Source organism: Tyto alba, unplaced genomic scaffold (genome assembly GCF_018691265.1).
Source record: "Tyto alba isolate M040663 unplaced genomic scaffold, T.alba_DEE_v4.0 Super-Scaffold_16, whole genome shotgun sequence".
NCBI lineage: Eukaryota > Metazoa > Chordata > Aves > Strigiformes > Tytonidae > Tyto > Tyto alba.
The window spans coordinates 13,273,767-13,291,355 of NW_024881278.1; positions in this window are offsets into that span (position 1 = coordinate 13,273,767).

Below are 17,589 nucleotides of genomic sequence, written 5' to 3' on the forward strand. Positions count from 1 at the left end.
TAAAGCCCACATTGCCCTAACATAACCGTGATCTAAGTACCAGGCTTGAAACAAGAGGGGGCTTTTCCCGACATCTTTCCTCGCAGTAACCGCAGAGCAGGAGCAGCATTACCTTTCCCTCTGGAAAAGGGCAGCAGCTCCACGGAGTAAATGCCCCTGGATCAAACGTAGTGCTTGACATTTGGGATATAGATGAGTCACAAAGACCTGCCTCCCCTTGAGACCGGTCCCAGGGTTTGTCCAATAGAAATATGAACACAACCTCTCTCTAGAAAAAAAAGGAAGAAGAAGAAGAAAATTGAAAGAAAATAGCTTTGTGTTGGTTGGGCGACTCTGGTAGTTCTGAAAAGCCACAAAGCACAAAGGGGAAAACATACATGGAAAGCAAAATGTAGAAGCTTTTGTGTGACACCAGCAATTTTCCCTTTCTTTGCTGAGAAAGGAGCTGCATGAATGTGTGGTGTTACGATTTGCTCTTTCAAACAGCTGAGTCAACTACCAGCTAAATTACAAAGAGCTATACGGAGACGTGAAGGACACGTAATGACAATATTTTGTCATTCCTCCCTCAGACTAGATGGATGTGGAAAGCAGGAAGAAGAAGAAAAAAATTACATTAGGATTCAGATAGGATTTTGATAGCAGTTATTAAATGAAATGTAAAGGTTATTTTTAAACCCAAATCCTGGGTGCTGCTCCAAGCATGAACATCTGTAATTGATATTTTGCTGCCAGTGCACCTTGCTCCAGGATAAGAGCAGCAATGAGCAGGATCAGGATTTGGAGTATCCCATGCAGTGGTTCAGCTCTCAGTGCTTCAGCTCTTCAGCCCTGAATACAACCTTGGAGCAGATACTGATTATTCAGAGAAGGAAATGTGCCTGATGTTGTCCAAACTTGGCCCAAAAGCCTTCGTAATGATTCCCATTGACTTTGATGAGTTGGTCCCAGGCATAGGCAGACGGCCTGGAGGCAGCGGGAGTGGTCAGGCAGGAGGCTGGAGGGCTTTCTGGAGGAACCCAGACACATGTCACACCTGAGTTCATAGGAAGATCCTGAAATGTCCAGTTTCTGGTTATCGGTCTTGTAGACTTTAGGTGGGATTCAGCAGTGCCTAGACCTTGTCCCAGACCTTGTCCTGTCTCTGTGAGGAGCTGTGGTTTTCATCCAAGAAGAGACAAAAAAAGGGCTTGTTGTTGCTCAAACCAGAAAAGTCAGTCTTGAGATCAATCCACCAACCCTAGCGAGGTGATGGACTTTGCAGAGAGAGGAACCATCAGCCTGTCCCACCGCAGCCACAGGGCTGACCTTCTCACTCACATCTCAGTGTGCAGGTCTCCTTCCCACAGTGTTCAACACCAGCTGCCCCTCTTCTGTCACTGGGATGCAACCTTATCTTTGATGAGCTTCTCAAGAGTGACTTGTTTCAGGTCCTCCTCTCCAGCTGTATATTCATCTAGTATTTCTCCCTCTCCCCCATTATTTTTGATCTGGCAGGACCAGTCCAATGTCAGGTGTGAATAACTCGTCTGATGACTTGAGATCATCTGCCATTTCATCTGCATCGTGGTCACAAACCTGTTGTGATCCCTCCAGTGTGTTTAGGGCCAGAACTAGCTATCACACCTGTCTGTCAAGATTTTCTTCTCTAAAACCTTTTCATAATTTTCAGTGCTTGAGACACTGGCAGCTGATACTGCTTTTTGCAAATGAGCAGTAGTTCACTTGCCACAAGGTGAGAGTGGAGAAGGGTAGTAAAGGTGATTGTTGACCACAATGGTTATTTTCTGTAGGGAAGGCAGAGATTGTCTTCAGTAGCATCCCTATCTGAGTGCTGCAATATAGTTGTTGGGTTTGGGCTTCTCTGACCACTGGGCTCAATATCGAGGCCTGGTTAACAACATGCCCCTTTTCCAGTCAGAGCCCTTTCTTCTCTTCCCATTTCTGAAGAGCTCAGCACTGCAGGACCTAGGCAGTGATGCCAAGCTAAGGTTACCTACACAAGCTTGCTCGTCCTTCCTGGGTTAATGTGGCATTATGTGGCATTCCAGCTGGCTCAGTTATTGGTCTTCAATATTGTCACCTTATTATTTTTGGTGTTACTCATCATGAGCATCATATGTAGTAGCAGTCATACTACTGCTGTGAGAGCTTGTGAAGCAGCGTGTGTTGCCAGTGACATACAAGCAGCTCACTCTCTTCCCAGCCCAAGTATTTATTCTCCTTTGCAAGCTTCCCCTGGCTGCTGCCATTCCCCGGGGGCAGCGAGAGGAGAGGATGCTGCCACCTTACACAGAATGTGTTGCCCATCTGTATTCTCTCCATGGCTGTGGTCATAGATACTAGACGTGGGATCATTTGAGAAACACCAGGGGAAAATGCTGAACTACAAAATGTTAAGAGGAAAAGGTTAAAGGCATCCAGTAGCCCTTGGCCTGAGCGAGAGGCTGTGGTAGCAGCACCCCCCTCCCAGTCCATGGTGCTGCGATGCTCTTGCTCCATCCCACCTTTTTCTGTCCCAGCATGCAGGCACCGGTGAAGTCACTTGCTGCACTCGTTTGAGCTGTGCACTGAATGATGATGAAGTGACATCGTCATGGCAACATGTGTGGATTTCCTGGTTGCATAGCAACCCGATGCAGGCTGATGTAAGATGTCTGCTTGTTTCTTCCACTGGCTGCGCTCCTTTGATGGGTCTGTAAGATTTGGGGTTGTTTTAGTTGTTTTTTTTTATTCTGTTGGACATACGGTGACATCAGAATGATGAGAATGTTGTTTTGTGTGCGCACAGAGGGGAAAAGACAGAGATTGTCTCTGAGAGCCCTCATCCAAGGTGCTGTCTTGCTTAGGGACACTAATATACATAGCTTGTTTTTAGATGCTTGGTAGTACTTAATCTTGTATTTATTGTAACTTCTTTATGTAACATAGACTTGAGGAGACAAGAAGATGCTTCCGAGTGATTTTGTCTCAAGCTAACCCTCTTGATTTTTGCGTTAGTCTTGTCAAAGGTACAATAATTTTGTTCATGGGGCAGCTGTACACAAGTCTGATTTTTTTCACAGCACCACAGCTCAGTGCTATAAGGAAAGCCACAGGCCTCATTTTTGTGCAAACCAGGTGCAGAGCTGACTGACCCCTTGGCTGTTTCATGGGTTATCTGCAGTACACCAAGACCTGGAAGAGGGAAGCGACATCAAGCCCTTAATTGACCAGAATCTGCATTACCAGGGTATCACAGAGGGCTAGGGCATCCCTGGGGGAGGCCAGGACCACCTCAGTCAGTCAGATGCCCTCGCTCAGAGAACGATGGAGCTGGAGATAAGGGCTTCCTGCATACAGACTTGTGCTTGTATCTTTCTGAGCTATATGGGCTGGGAAGACTGGTCACTTGGCAAATTATGCATCCAACCATGCCATCATTCATGAGCAGACATTGTCCTAAGCGGTCTGGGAGAGGTGGAAGAACTATACATCTGTGCAGTATAAAGGGGAAAATGTCCCCTGGCTCAGCCAGGAATTCCATGTATGTCCCAATAACTCCAATATCTAAGAAGTGATGATCAAAACAAAACAAACAAACAAAGAAACAAATAAATAAATAAATGTAATCAATAATAAATAAAAATTATTGCTGTCAGGTTTCATCAATATGGCACTGCCAACTCTGCAGCGAAGTGTTTTAAAAAAGCCAGAAGAGATTTGTATCCCAGATTTCCCATCATCAGGTCCAAGAGATGCAGATGACAAAATCTGAAAGAAGATTGATCTGAAGGCTTTTATCATCCCAAAGACAGACTGAATGTCTGTACACATCACTTCTCAAACACGCAGGATGTTATTTAGAGACAGCAGTCTCCAAACAGCTCTTCCACATGATCAATGGTAGCAAAAAGGTATCTGTCACTGTTTGTCTTCAGTCTTTTCACACAAAGCCATGTATTATACCGTGTTTGCTAAAAAAATAAAAAATAAAAAAAATTACTTCAACAAAGTCTTTATTTATTTGTCAATAAATTGTACAGAACCTGGAAAACAAGTGCACCAAATTGGTGGTGCTTTTTCCCAGGCCACCTGGACGTGAGATCCCAAGATCTGATGCCAGAGGGGCAGTCAGTCCCAGTGCTCAAACAGTTAACTCTTGTCCTGAGGCAGACTCTGCTGGCATACCTTTTTTTGATATTTTTCAGGGGTTATCATCACACAGAAATTTCCTCCTGTGAAGCCCATTATGTTTACAGTTTACAGAGCAAAAATCAAAAGAGCCTTTCTGGATGCCTGCTTGTCAGGTGCTGTGAATGTGCCAAAATATACAAAATTGCTGTTGTCTCCTAAGACATGTGCCTAGAAGAGGCTGTGACAGACTTCTAAAAAGCCTCTTCAGTATCATACGGGTGACTACCTGGACAGCACAGCTCTTCCTCTCGTCCCGTGCCTGTCACCTCTCTTCTCAATAGCTCGTAAGTGGAGAGTCTCTCCCTTCCTCTTCTTTTGCTGTCAGTTTGTTCTCTCTCCTTTTGGGCATTAACAAATTGCATTTAGTATTTCCTTCCTATCCTGTTCCGTCTCGTTTGGTCAAGTCATTTCTTTGAGGGAATACATCTACAATGGTACCTCTGCTCTGCTCACACATCTGCCCCAGGCCCAAGGCTGTATGGCTCAAGTAGGGGCACTTGGACTCCTCAGTGTTTTCACCCCAGTGCAATATTTTTGGCTGAAAACTGACTTCTCAACAAACAGAACCTTTTGCCAAAGAGGTGGCGTTCCTGTGAAAAATGCAGCTTTTCCATCAAAACCCTCAAGGGACTGGAAACAACAGGGTAGAGAACAGATTTCTTACCCCTTGGGGAGTTGCGCCGGTGTGTAGGAGCCCTTTGGAGGTGCAGCCGCGGCGCCCGAACAGCACCGCCCGGGCTGCAGCTGCGTGCCGGCGCCGGGGCTCCCCCCTCCTGGGAGCGAGGACGGAGGTGGCCCTGGCCACCAGCTCTGGGGCAGGTCCCCAGCACGAGGCCACCAGGAAGGGCTCGGCTCCTCCTCGGGTCCCCCTGGGCTTCTCCTCTGCCTCCCACCACGGCCCGGCAACAACCACGGTGTTTGGGGAACATTTGCGGTGAAGTCAGGTGGATTTTACCAAGCCCAGAGTCATCGCAAGGAAGAGCTTGGACTCTGTCTTAACGGTGCTAAGGTAGGGCAGGCATTGCACCAGCAAGGACTGGAAACCTAAGGCAATTTAACAAACTGGCTCAGCCCCAGCCACCAGTATCAGACCACCTCCACTTGCAGGCTACAAATACAGATACTCTGCATGAAGCTTGGGGAATTTTAGTATTTCTATTTTAATTTTTAATATTTTGCAAGCACAAATGACTCCTTAGGTGGGCAAATACCACCTTATCTTCACTTAGTGGGCACAAAGCCTGTTCTGGGGGGGTTCTGTCTTGGAGAGAGGGGTAAGCTGGCTGCATATCACACATCCCACTGCTCACAGCTTTTCCACCTCTCACAAATCCACAGAGCGCTCCAAACCCGTGAGGAGGTGAGAAAGCTTGACTTGTTTACAACCACTCTTCTGCTGGCTGTTGTGTTTGAATGAATGGTTTATTTTTTGATGCCTAATTGCTTTGCTTCCCAGCCCATTCACAGAAAATCTGGGAGCAGCATCAGTGTGCCTCCCCACTGGGAGTGGAAATAACAGTGCTGGCAGATGACATTTGCTGTTATTTTTTAAGAAAGGTAATTGGTTCTTTTATTTTTTTGCTCATGAGAGACTGAGAAAAGTCTCTCTGTTTACAGATTGATCTGTTTGCTTTAATTTTGTCCCATTTGACTGGTTTCCTGGAAATTAGACACAACTAGCTTTGTGGAAGAGAGACCTCTTCCATGCTCTTGGCGTCACACTCGTCCGACCAAAGAGGGAAGCACACCCCTAGGGTAACGGCAGGCAGCAACCTTGACCGTGGGAGATGAGCCTGTTCTTACCTCTGCACTGCCAGACCATTAGCCCTCACCCTGTGCCTTGGACATGGCATTGCCCTTGGGGGTGACTACAGCTCCTTTGGCTCTGCTTCGTCCCCCTTTCCTCTTGAGGGGGGGGCAACACCTCCTGGAGACAGCACTGCAGACGTCGTCTGACTCCTTTACGTAGTGGCTGAGCTGAGAGGTAGGAATAAGGATATCTGTGCCAGTTTCCAGCTATCTCACGGTTTGGGTTTGAGGAAGATATTTTTCTTCATTTTTTTTTCTCACAAACACAACATGGGGATTATTCTGGTGTTTGGAAGGGAAACCTTGCTATGGTTATTGCTGTTGCTACTATTCCTTATTACTTGTTGAGTAAGAGGACAAACCAGATGATGGCGCGATAGGGGTTGGGTGCCTGTGCAGCCCACAGACAGCCCTGCCCCGATGTTCACAGCCCACGGGAGCACAGGGACTGGAGCCGAACTGCCCTGGGAGGTGTGGAAAGTGCCAGAACGGAGCTGCCAGAAATGAGCACGGGCAGGAGCTGCGGCCTCCTGGCCAAGTCAAGTGATAAATGCAAAATGTGGATGCAGCCACCTTGAGTGAAAAAGACTGACCCAGTGGTTTCTTCTGAAGGTAACTAATTTCTGAATCTTTCCAGTCTTGCCACCCTGTCCTTGGAGACCGTGGGCTGCAAAACCCATCCTGTTGGAAAATGGGTGAAGAAAAAAAAAAAAATGTTTAGGGTAACATAAGAACTTAAGCAATCAATCGAACACCTGCAACACGTCCACTGCACAGAGGTCCCTGAGCTAGACAAGTGTGATAAACACCTCCTGGGGAATGTGTAACTGGCGAGGCTCCGTGCATACATTGGGAGACTCCTAATCAGAAGCCCTTGCCCTTGAAGATTAAGGCCCTCTGAAAAATAATGAACTAGCTGAAGCTAGGTGGGAGATAAGAAAGTGCAGACATAAACTAAAGAAAGGCCAACTCCAAAGTGTAGACAAAGTTCAAGAAGGGCTCCTCTCCAAAGACCACCAGAGACTGCTAGCGACCACCACCAACCCCCATGGAAGCCCCTCAGAGATTTACACCGCATGCATAATAATTATGCAAATATGATAATGAGTTTTAGGAAATTTAATTAATATGTATGTAACAGAGTCATATAAGCTTTGGCTATTGTAACGTACAGTGGCCATGATAGGTGGAATGACTCCCTCATGTCCCCTGCCCAAAAAAATAATGCCTGCTTGATAATGCTAAACCCGGTGTTAAGGAGTTTTCATTCCCGATTTCGGTGACAATCTCTGCCCCGGGCCTGTGGTGGGAGGGTGAGCAAGAGTGCTGCCCTGTTTCTCTCAGTCCCAGGTCTGGTTGCAGAGCTGGCTCCAAGGCTCAGGAGCTGTTTCATTCAGTCCTAGAGGAGGAGGACAGGGCGGGTTTTGGTTACTGCTGGAAATGTAAGGCAGGATTTCTTCTTTGCGCCCAATCCTGGTTCTTCCTTCTCCTTCCCCTGAAACAGCTGTGGGTGTGCAGCCACTTGCTTCTGCATTTGGATTTTTTCTAAGCAATTCCATGTTCCCCCAGAAGGCTGAACTTTTCAGCACCACAAGCAAAACACAAGCAGGGGTAGCTACAGGATGGGAGCCTTGCTCAGAAATGCCTCCCCGACTCCCCTGCGTGTTTTTTCTGCCTCTGTCCCCAGGGTACGTTGGTGGGAGCTGGGGTTGGCAGTGGCTGCAGGGCAGCGCGGGTCCCTCCGGCCCCTCCGGCCCCTCCGAGCTGGCTCCTGCGCAGGAGCAAACCAAGGACAAGCAGCTGGGGAGCCACTGGAGCGAAGCAGGTCCACCGGAGCTGCAGCCTCCAGGAAAACGCAGCCGGGGCCGGGGAAACAGGGGACGACCCAAACAGCTAAATGCAGTTGGCAGCCTTCTGACTCCGAGAAAAAATGTTCTGTAACGTTCACAGTGGAAGAGAAAGAAATTTCGCAGAAATAGGGCAGCGAGAAAATTGCCTGGTCTGCTGCTGAGCGATGAGTCTGTCAAGGGGAATGATTGCCTGTGCCTTTTCAGATGGATATTGCTGAACTGGTTCCCAAAGACGCCCCAGGATAGGTGTCAGCGAGATCTCCAGGCAGCCTAGTGCAGCATTTCCTTACTGCTGGAAAGACCTTTCTAATATTCAACCCAAGCTTTCCTCCCTTCTTCTTTAACCTGCACAGCCCCAGTTCAATCCATCTTTCCTCTCAGGTCATTTTGCAAAGACCAGGGGTTGTTCTCATTGCAGTTGCTGGCAGCAGCCCCCCGGGCACCCCCCTCTCCTCTCGAGGCAGGGGCTCGCTCTGAGGTGGCTTTGTGGCAGCTGTCGGGGAGGGGCCGTGCTGGAGGAGAGAAGACAAAGAGAAAAGAGGAAATAAAAGCCAAAAAACAAGGGTGAGGACAAGTGGTAGCAATTTGCCTCCCAAGTTGCTCATTCCAAGCATGCTTGAACACTGCCTTTGCATAAAGTGTAGGGCTATATTTGTCCATGAGACAGAAAGGGAGAGAGAGAGAAAATATTTTTCCATTGAGGTCATTCTTGCTCACTTTTTCCTCTAAGAAAATCAATGTCCTCTCAAGTCCTTTCCGTTCCCTCACCCTCCACCCTGCAGACTCATAGCCCTGCCCCTGCCAAGCAGTGACGCTCTGAATTCCTCTTGCTAATGGTGGTCAGGGCCTTTGGACCTCTGAACCTCACACCCCCTTGCAATTTCTTCTGGCTGTCACCCCTGGCAAGCATCTCCTCCCCCTTCCCTGTTTCAAACCCCCTTGTTCCTCTACCATCCCTCCCCTTCAGGTGGGAATGGGGAATGGAAAACCCTGTCCTGGACTGGTTCCCAAGGGCTCCAGACCAGTTGCAAAGAAGAAGTCATGGTGATGGTGCTTCTGGAGGGGGTCTGGCACCCCAAGGCAGGAGCTGTTCTACACTGGGTCACTGCCCATAGGAGTTGGGGTGGCTCGGAGGTGATTTCAGAAGGTTCATTTCCCAAGGGTGTTCGTTAGCTTGTCTGAAGGCCCCCAGAAATCCAGAGCAGTTTCATTGTTTGCCTCACACCACAGTGAAAGGATGACACCAGAGTGGAAACTGGTCTCAGGTAGAGAATTAAAATTGATGTATTTCAGGCAGATCCTGGCTTCCGAGCCTGGGACGCAGCCCTCTTCCCTTGCTCAGGGAGATGTTCGGATCAAGGAATGTAAGTTTTTCTTTATCAAATCAATGTCCTTGAAATATCTAACATCTTTTTAGTGTAGCCAGGGGATCTTTTCCTGTGAGAGGCAAAAAAGATCACAAAATTGTGATTAAATTTGATTTCTTTTTTGTCTTTAATTTAACCTGACAGCTGGAGGATTTTGATATTACTCAAGGAAGACTATGGTAATATCGACATTTCTCATTCCCTGGATACTAAACCTTCCAAAACGCATAGCTGCAGCTGTGCAATTCAAAAGGAGATGAAGCATCTTTTCCTGCCACTGTTAGCTGAGGTCATGGCTGCTGGGAATGAAGGTCATCATAAGAGAAAACGTAAAGCCTCCATGAGGGAAAAAAAAAAAAAAATAGAAAGCCTTTAATCTGTGCTCAAAACCAAGCAAGTAGTGCCAATAGCCTGCAAATCCTGCTGTTTACAGCACAAAGGAGGTGGGAGAACAGGGTTTCCATGTCTTTTTGCACTGCAGAGGGGAGGCCAGCTGTCTTGCAGAGATGATCCATCAGCTGGTTTTCCCAGGTTTATTGAGTGGAGTCAAACAAGCAGCCAAAACCCTGCATCCAAATCACCCCCATAGCTTCAGGCAGCCATGCATTAGGAATCTCATTGCTGGTGGTCATGATGTTTCAGAAATACTGTCCCAGTCCTGTCTGGAGGCCAGAAGAGCACAATATGCATAATGAAAGGCTCAATTTGATGGTAGGAACAGGTCTGAGTCAGTACTGGTTTGATTCAAACCAAGTGTTTCCCATTGCTCCTCCTACCTTCTCTGGAGCAAAGAGATGCCACCGTGTCCCCTGGCAAAGCGAGACAAGCGAGAGCCAGACTTTGACCCCCTCCCTATTTGATGCCAAAAAGAGTGTCTTTAGTGTGTGGCAACTACTGTCTCTCGGCTAACCCGCTGGGAAACACAGCGGGGTTTGGTACTGCGCTTCTATTGAGATGTCTGCCCTAAAACTGTAATCTCAGTTTTCATGTGCTAAAGGTCTCTCGTATTTATTATCTGTTTCCCTTAACCTCTCTGCTACAGTGCTTTGTTTTCAGGGAAGATCAGTAATGAAGTTAAGCTAACTGGCTCTCAGGGCATCTGTGATACGGGCTCTTCCACTGCCTTGTTCTTCAGAGAGTTTTCATGATGCTGCTCAAAAACACTCCATCACGTTTCAGGGCAAAGTTTGTTAGAGCCTCTTAACTGAGTGAAAGCTGCTTAAAATCTTAGTTACTATTTAGACTGTGTTAGCAACCAAATTGTGAGAGGGGAAGGAGGGGAGTTTTTGCAATGGGTGGGAGCTCCTTTTGCTGAAAAAGTGGTAACATGTAGCTGTAGCATGTGGTAGGTGTGAAGCCACACAATACATCTCATGGCAGCCATGAGGCTGAGGGCATGTCTGCTGAGAGCCTTGTCCATTGTTTTTGCCTCCATACTTGCAGGCCTGGAGGGAGTTTAAGCTGAAAAGGCTCAGGTGATGGGGGAGAGATGGGCTGTGCAGGTGAGCTGCTCCCTTCTGGCAGCCAGAAAGTGTCTCTGAAAAGCAGGACTACAGGCCCTTTCCCCAGCACCCACCTGGCCCTTAAAGCCTTCAGTTTCTGACAGCCATGCTTTCTTGTATCATGATGATAATTTCACGTTCTGGATGCCTGTAGGCTAGAAAAACTTTTGACACCCCCAAACTCCTATAAAACAGGGCACTTAACCTTATGGCAGCCGCTCACTCTGCACTCTGTGTGTCTCATCCTGCAAGAAGAGTTGAGCAAAGTATGGGAAGCTGAGCCCCCAGAGACTCATAGGCATCCAGAATTCATCTGTTCCTGAAATAGAATGTGAAAATGTCCAGATTCCCCATCTAGAGAAATTCTGATTGAAAACTTTATGGCATCATCCAGCTTACTTCATTTTGATTCTGCCTTTATTTGATAATGCAGTTAAAAATGCAATTTAAGAAAGCACTTCAAATTCACAAAATGAAACAATTATTTCTGAAAATGCTGGATCTTTTATTCTGTTTGGTTTTGTTTATTTTTTTTTTTTTTCCCTCACTAAATTAAGTTTGTGATCCTATTCTTTGGTGTTGGCAGCCTGCTTATTGTAATGCTCCTATCAAAATTTCTGCTGAGATCCCCTCCTCCCTTGTCATCTAGTCCCTCCAGTTTTCTTTTTTTTTTTTTTTTTAAAAAAAAAAGAAACAAAAAACAACTGTGAAGCCAAATATTATATACAAGCTCCTAGCCAAAGCCCTATCTCTGCAGGATACTGTTCTTGCAAGTGAGCCAGTATCAAGTTTTCTGGTGTGTTCGCTCTTGGACTGATGTGGCTGCAGATAGAGGTGAAGAGCAGGGGCAGATTTCTTCAGGGTGGAAGAAACGGTCACTGCGGGAGGCACAGAGTGGGTGACCGGCAGAGCTCTGCAGTAATCTTTGTTCAACATCATCGTAATCCAAGGGAAACTGCACGGTCAAGGGCCATATGCTCTTGTGCAAAATACATTTGGGGTTGCTCCAGGAATAGACGAGAGACCTCCCTGGAAAAAGAAGTGCTGGGGAGCTTTCCTGGGCTGGTTCCTCTGCCTGTGGCACTGCTGAATGGGGAGTGGGATGCCCACCAGCCCGGCGTGCCCACCCGGCTCCCGCAGTAGAACATCCCTGGGCCCCCACGTGCGGGGCAGAGGCAGAAGGCTGTCGGACACACGGACAGGGCAAGGGACTGAGATTCCCAAGCCACAGTTGGACCTCGCAGCTACCGAGACCTCCCTGCTGAAAGCGATGAAGCAAAACGGCTGTAGCCTTGCCTGGAGGTCAGCAAGGTCCTGCCCGTGCGGCGGTCGCTCTGCCGCGACGGAGCAGGACGGGACAGCCCGGGTGACAACCACCGCCTGGCTGTGCTTCACCTCTTACCCTGTTGGTTAACCTCACCCTGGGAGGTAGGTGCGAACAAATAGCGGAGAAAGCCGTACGCTCAGCCTCTTTTGGAGCAGAACGGACGACTCTGGCAGGCGGCAGCTCCACATAACTGCTTGGGACCGGAGCCACTGGCAGGCGGAGGCAGGGCTCAGCCCCGCGAGCACTGGAGGTGGCTGCTGCCCAGGGCGTGCTGAGCACCCTGCTTTCACCCACGGGCACGGGTGCACGCACACACACGCGTGTACACGCGTGCCCGGCTGCCTCCTCGGGCCCCCTCCCGGCATACACGGCTGTAAACAGATTCCAGCCTGATTGTGTGAGACTGGGGGAAAGGCAGATTAAAGAGCTAGCCACAGGCAAATGCAATTATGGAAAAGTAGTTCAATAAATAGAATTACGCTCCCCTACCCGAACAAAGGATTACACCCAGGATTTGAGCAAATTTAGGATAAGTGGAAATCAGGTGCTGGACAGGGAGATTACCAGGGATCTGGAGAGAAGCCGGTTCATGCTGCTGAAAGAAAAATCCCAGCATCCTTGCCTGTATTGATCACTGTTCGCATGGCTGCTGCACTGGGCTGGGCTGACCCTTTTCCAGTGTGGAAAACCAATGCCAGAGTTCAGATGGGCCCCTTCTTCCCTGTCGCCTGTCACAGCAGCAAGCCAGGGCACAGCATAAATGGAGATCAGATGTGCTCTGCTTTCTGTCTGGTCAGTAACCAGATCACTTTCCTTCATTTAGCTACTAAAGGTGAGAAATAGTAGCTTATTCTGCCATCATAACTTTACTAAACACAAGTGATCAGAAACATGTATGGCTATTCATTTTCCCATACTTATTAACTAGCAAACAGGAGTCACCGGCCAGTCAAAAATAAAAGGCTCCAAACGATCTTGCAAATGACCTCACATTAGCACATGCTCCATTTCCCTTGTAACGGCACTTTTGCCACTGAACATCACAGCATTTTTACTGCATCTCAATTACCTCCTGGGGTGGTATGGGTACACTGATAAAGGATGCAGAGACTGGGCCTACCTTCCCATCCCTCAGATCTTCAGACTCATCCTTAGCTCAGGTTGAGCATTTGAGTTAATTTCCAATGATACCCACCTTGCCTCTGACCAAAGGGGTCCCCACCACTGAATGTCCTCACAAATAGCAAGTACTTCCTCCAGGTGTTTCAGGTCAGAAGGCATGTGATGATCAGGTGTCATCTCTGCATGTGTTTTAGCTGTAACTTTAAAAAATTCTTTACTCCTATGCATGCCTGGCCAGTATTAAGGGGTATCAGACCTGGGAACCTTATAACACTGGGAATTTGTCTGAAGGCAGGGTGTTCCTTGTCAAACCACAGCAATGCTAAAAAGCCCCAGTATCAAGTCCACAGTAACAGCATAAAAGGTTGTTTGGCTGATGCCAAGAAGCCAATGGACCTGAGCAATTGTTGATCAACATTTCATATTATCCAGTTGTTAACACCAAGGCATCAGCATTCCCAGCCAAAGTGTAGTACTGAGATCCCGCTATTCCTCCTCTATTGGCTTTAATAGCTGCTGCTGCCATCACCCTCACCATGCTGCCGGCAGAGCGCTGGCAGCTATTTAAGCAATTCTAAACGGAGGGCTGCCAGGAAATGTGTATGAATTAGGGCTGTTCCCATATTGCCAATTAAGCCTAGTTAAAATGGGAAAAGAGTTGGTTTTCCCCAAAGGGAAAATAGGTTTTGAGAAAGGCACTGACTTGGATTTTGTTACTCCAGAGGCACCTGTGTGGCGGTGCAGGTCATCGGGTTGGTCTGATCCCTCTTTTCTTCCCCCTTGTCATTGCACATATCCAGATCCGTTAACTAGATGTCTTGGCAGGAAAGCCACGCTAATCCAGGGCTTGCTTGCTCCAGCTTTGCTCTGCACTTGGAGGGGCAAGGGCAGCCTGGGCTCCCCAGCTGCTGGGGTTGTGCCCCAGAACACAGGCACACACAGCATCCTCCCACCAAAAACGCTTTCCTCACAGCAAAGAAGAGAGCAGCTCACTCCCCCCAGATTGTGGAAGAGAGACAGCAACCAAAATAGCAAGGGCCTGGTCTGTGCACGGTCTGTAGGTGAGAAACAGCCCCAGACTCTGCCTACCAAACGTGGATGCTCTGAAACACAGCAGTCCCAACACCACGGGCTCACCCTGACTTTCCCCACTGGCTCTAGTTGAGTGCAAATGGAGAAGCTCAAGGAGATCGTGCAATGCTGCCATCCCGTGCGTTTGGAAACCTGGAACCAGGAACCAGTCCCGCCTTCTCCCCTTCAAAACCCAAATAAAGGTCGAGATTATTATTTTTTTTAATATGTTTTTGTATCTTCTAGCCTCAGAGCTTGTGCAGTGTAGTTGGGTCACAGGCTCAAGTTTTCTCCTGTGAAAGGTCTTTTGGAAGTGAACGCTGTACACCTCACAGCATCCCCTGACCTGGATCCCAGAGCCAAGGCCACAGAAAGTGCTGGATCAGGCCAGCTGAAAGGGCCATTAGCACAGTCTCCTGCCTCCACCAGCAGACACCTTGGGAAGGGTATAATGACGGGGACTGGGTTCCTCATGACCTGGAGGGGATACCTTTGAGCATGGTACCACTCGATTGATTCCTCTCCTATGAAGTTGCCGGATTGCTTTTCAAAGCACTGCCAGGGTTTAGCAGCCCCAGTGTCCTGCGGAGATGAGCCCTACCTCTTCCAGGCTCCTTCTGCCTGCTTGAACACGCCAGCAAATGATTTATTTGCTGCTCTTCTTCTTCTGTTACAGAGACAATGAACACTCTTTCTTATGCACCTGCCCTCTCTCATAAATGTAGACGTCTCTTTTTCCAGGCTAAGATATCCTAATCTATTTAATGATTCCTTAACCAGAAGCTTCCCAGAAACTTTGATTATCTTCGATGCTCTTATTTTTACATTTTTCTATTATTCTGTGGGGGGATGAAGGTGTATGCATCACCCTCAGAGCAACCCCAGCACTACCAACATCAGCGGCAAACATCTGTGCTTGTGGAGGAAAAGAGGAGTTTAACATCCCCAGAGCAAGCTCTGTGCTGGTGATCTTTCACGGGTCTCACCTACAAGATGCTGCACATACCTTGGTCTCTTGGTTGCCAGTGTCTGCTTTGGAGAGCAAACCAGTGCTGGTCTCAAACCGAGTCTGCAGTTCAATTCTGCCATCTGCAGCTCACGCCTGAAACTGCGGGAGCCTCTCCTGCCCCACAGGCAAGCTCCGACCCGAAGATGGGCAACTAACCCTTGATTTAAATCATTTTCTCGGGTGAAGCTTCTGTCTTCAAAATTTCCACCGGTGGGAACATGAGAAACAGGGCTTTAGGAGGAATGAATGTACTGTAAATGGAATAAAGTTTTTTCCCTAAAGATTAAGGAGTTAAAGCACACACTTTGAACGACAAATTAAGATGAGATTACCCTCAGGGGTGTGTCTCCATATCAGCAGTACAGAGCATTTATAGCTGTGTTGTTTCTCCGAAGTTCTTATCCAATCTGTCCATTTTAGAGGGGAAAACAAATTTTGTTCAAGTACTTTGGCCCAGAAAACTCCAATTTGCCAAAGCTTTGCATGCCTTTATTATTTTTTTGCAGGAAGACAGTTTGGAGCTTGTTGTTTCTCCAAAGAATGGGTGTAGGCAGATAGTCAAAAAATAGTTGGTAAACGTTTGTTTGAATCCCTAAAACCCTGCCATTGAGAGCACTCAGGCAGCTTGGTAAGAGGATGTCATGATGACTCCTCCAACCCTACATGCCGCCAAACCCATTCTTCTGCCAGTGCGTCCCTCTGAACCTCCCCAGGATGGATCCACCATAACCCATGTAGCTATCATCATCCTCGTCCAGACCTCACCGCTTCAGGTCTGCACTCCAGAGAACATCGTGCTCCATCTGTCTGAACTCCTGTATTATACATGACATGGCACATCCCTGGATTAATGAAGTCTTCATCTAATCAGAGCATATCTTGTCAAAAAAGAGAAACAATCTGTTCCTGACCTAAAAATTTCTACTGCTGACTTTCCACTGCTGGTTATATTTGAGCTTTAGGCCTTTCTAACTTTGTTCAGTTAAAACTAAAAGGGAGTTTTGGAAATCGTGCCCCCTTTTTAAATCTTGCCTGTTCTGCTATTGACTTACTGTGTGAATAGAGAAGGAAATAACTCTTCTATGACTCAGTTTTCCCACCTGAGCAACAGAATCAATTCATCCATAGAGTGACAGTGCCTTGAATATTTGTTTAAAAGCCTAATGCCAGTTATTTTTTGTTAATGCTATGTTAGAAGTACATTATTATATTGAAATATCCAAAGGTTCTTGTTTAGCATCTCACACAAAATTGCCATCTCAGTAACAGCAGTCTGTTCATTAGAGAAATGATTAAAAAAAAAAAAAAAAAAAAAAAAAGGTGAGTCATGAATCCCTCTAATGTAGGTCAGTGGGAATGCGTGCCAATTCACTGCCGGCCCGGCAGCACGGAGGGCACATCCCTGGGCACAGCCACGATGGCTCGGCATGGATACCACAGCGTTTTCTGAACCTTCCAGCAGCTTTGCAAGCAGCTTCTGGCCGTTGCCTTCCTCAATTTGGCACTTCCAGTTCAGCAAAGCAAAGCTGTTTCCTCAGCCTGTTGCCTCTTGGACATGACTAGTGCCCACCAGCACAACGCTCTCCCAGCCTCGGGGAGGAGGTGAGTAATAAGACCTCGAAGTAAAATTGCACCAGGGTAAAACCCCAGAAATTATTTTTACAGTGTGGTTTAATTGAAACAGGATTCTTCTATCCCATACTGTGAATTTGGCTTTAAAAACAGTCTCCTGTCTGTGAAGAAGTGCCTGCAACGTCATGCCTTCACAGCTCAGCAGCAGAGATGAGTGATTACAGATGCCTGTCTTTTCTAGGACTAGTTCACATTAAACTAACATTAAATAGGATGACTGGATCTGTCGCTTGCCTAAAGAGCTGAGCCAAAAATGCTATTTCCTAGCATTTGTTAGCATAAGGTTGTCAGGTAAGTTGTCTGCTAATGCCTGGAGGGAGCGTGAGGGTTGGTAAGCCCACCATAAGCTTGGCCCTGCCAGTGCTGAGATCTCTTAACTCCCTCCTGCTTGTCTGGTATGAAGTGCAGCAGAGGCCTTCCCAAGTTTCCAAGGTTTTGTTTCAGGGCAGTAAGACACCGAAACCTCCTCAGAGCATCTCTGTGGCCACCTTTGGCACGGGTGCTTGCTGGAGGGGTCGGTGCTTGCACCAGGCAACCTCAGGCAGTGGCACAGAAAGCGATGACTTTGCCTCTTTATACACAGGCCCATTCCCTGACCATACGTGTCTGACTTCATACTCCTTGAGTCCTCTTTCTTTACTTTTAATTTAACTTTCAAGCCCCTTCCTTCACCACTTGCAGGGACCCAAACATTCGTGCTGTACCTGTTGCAGAAAGGAAGCTG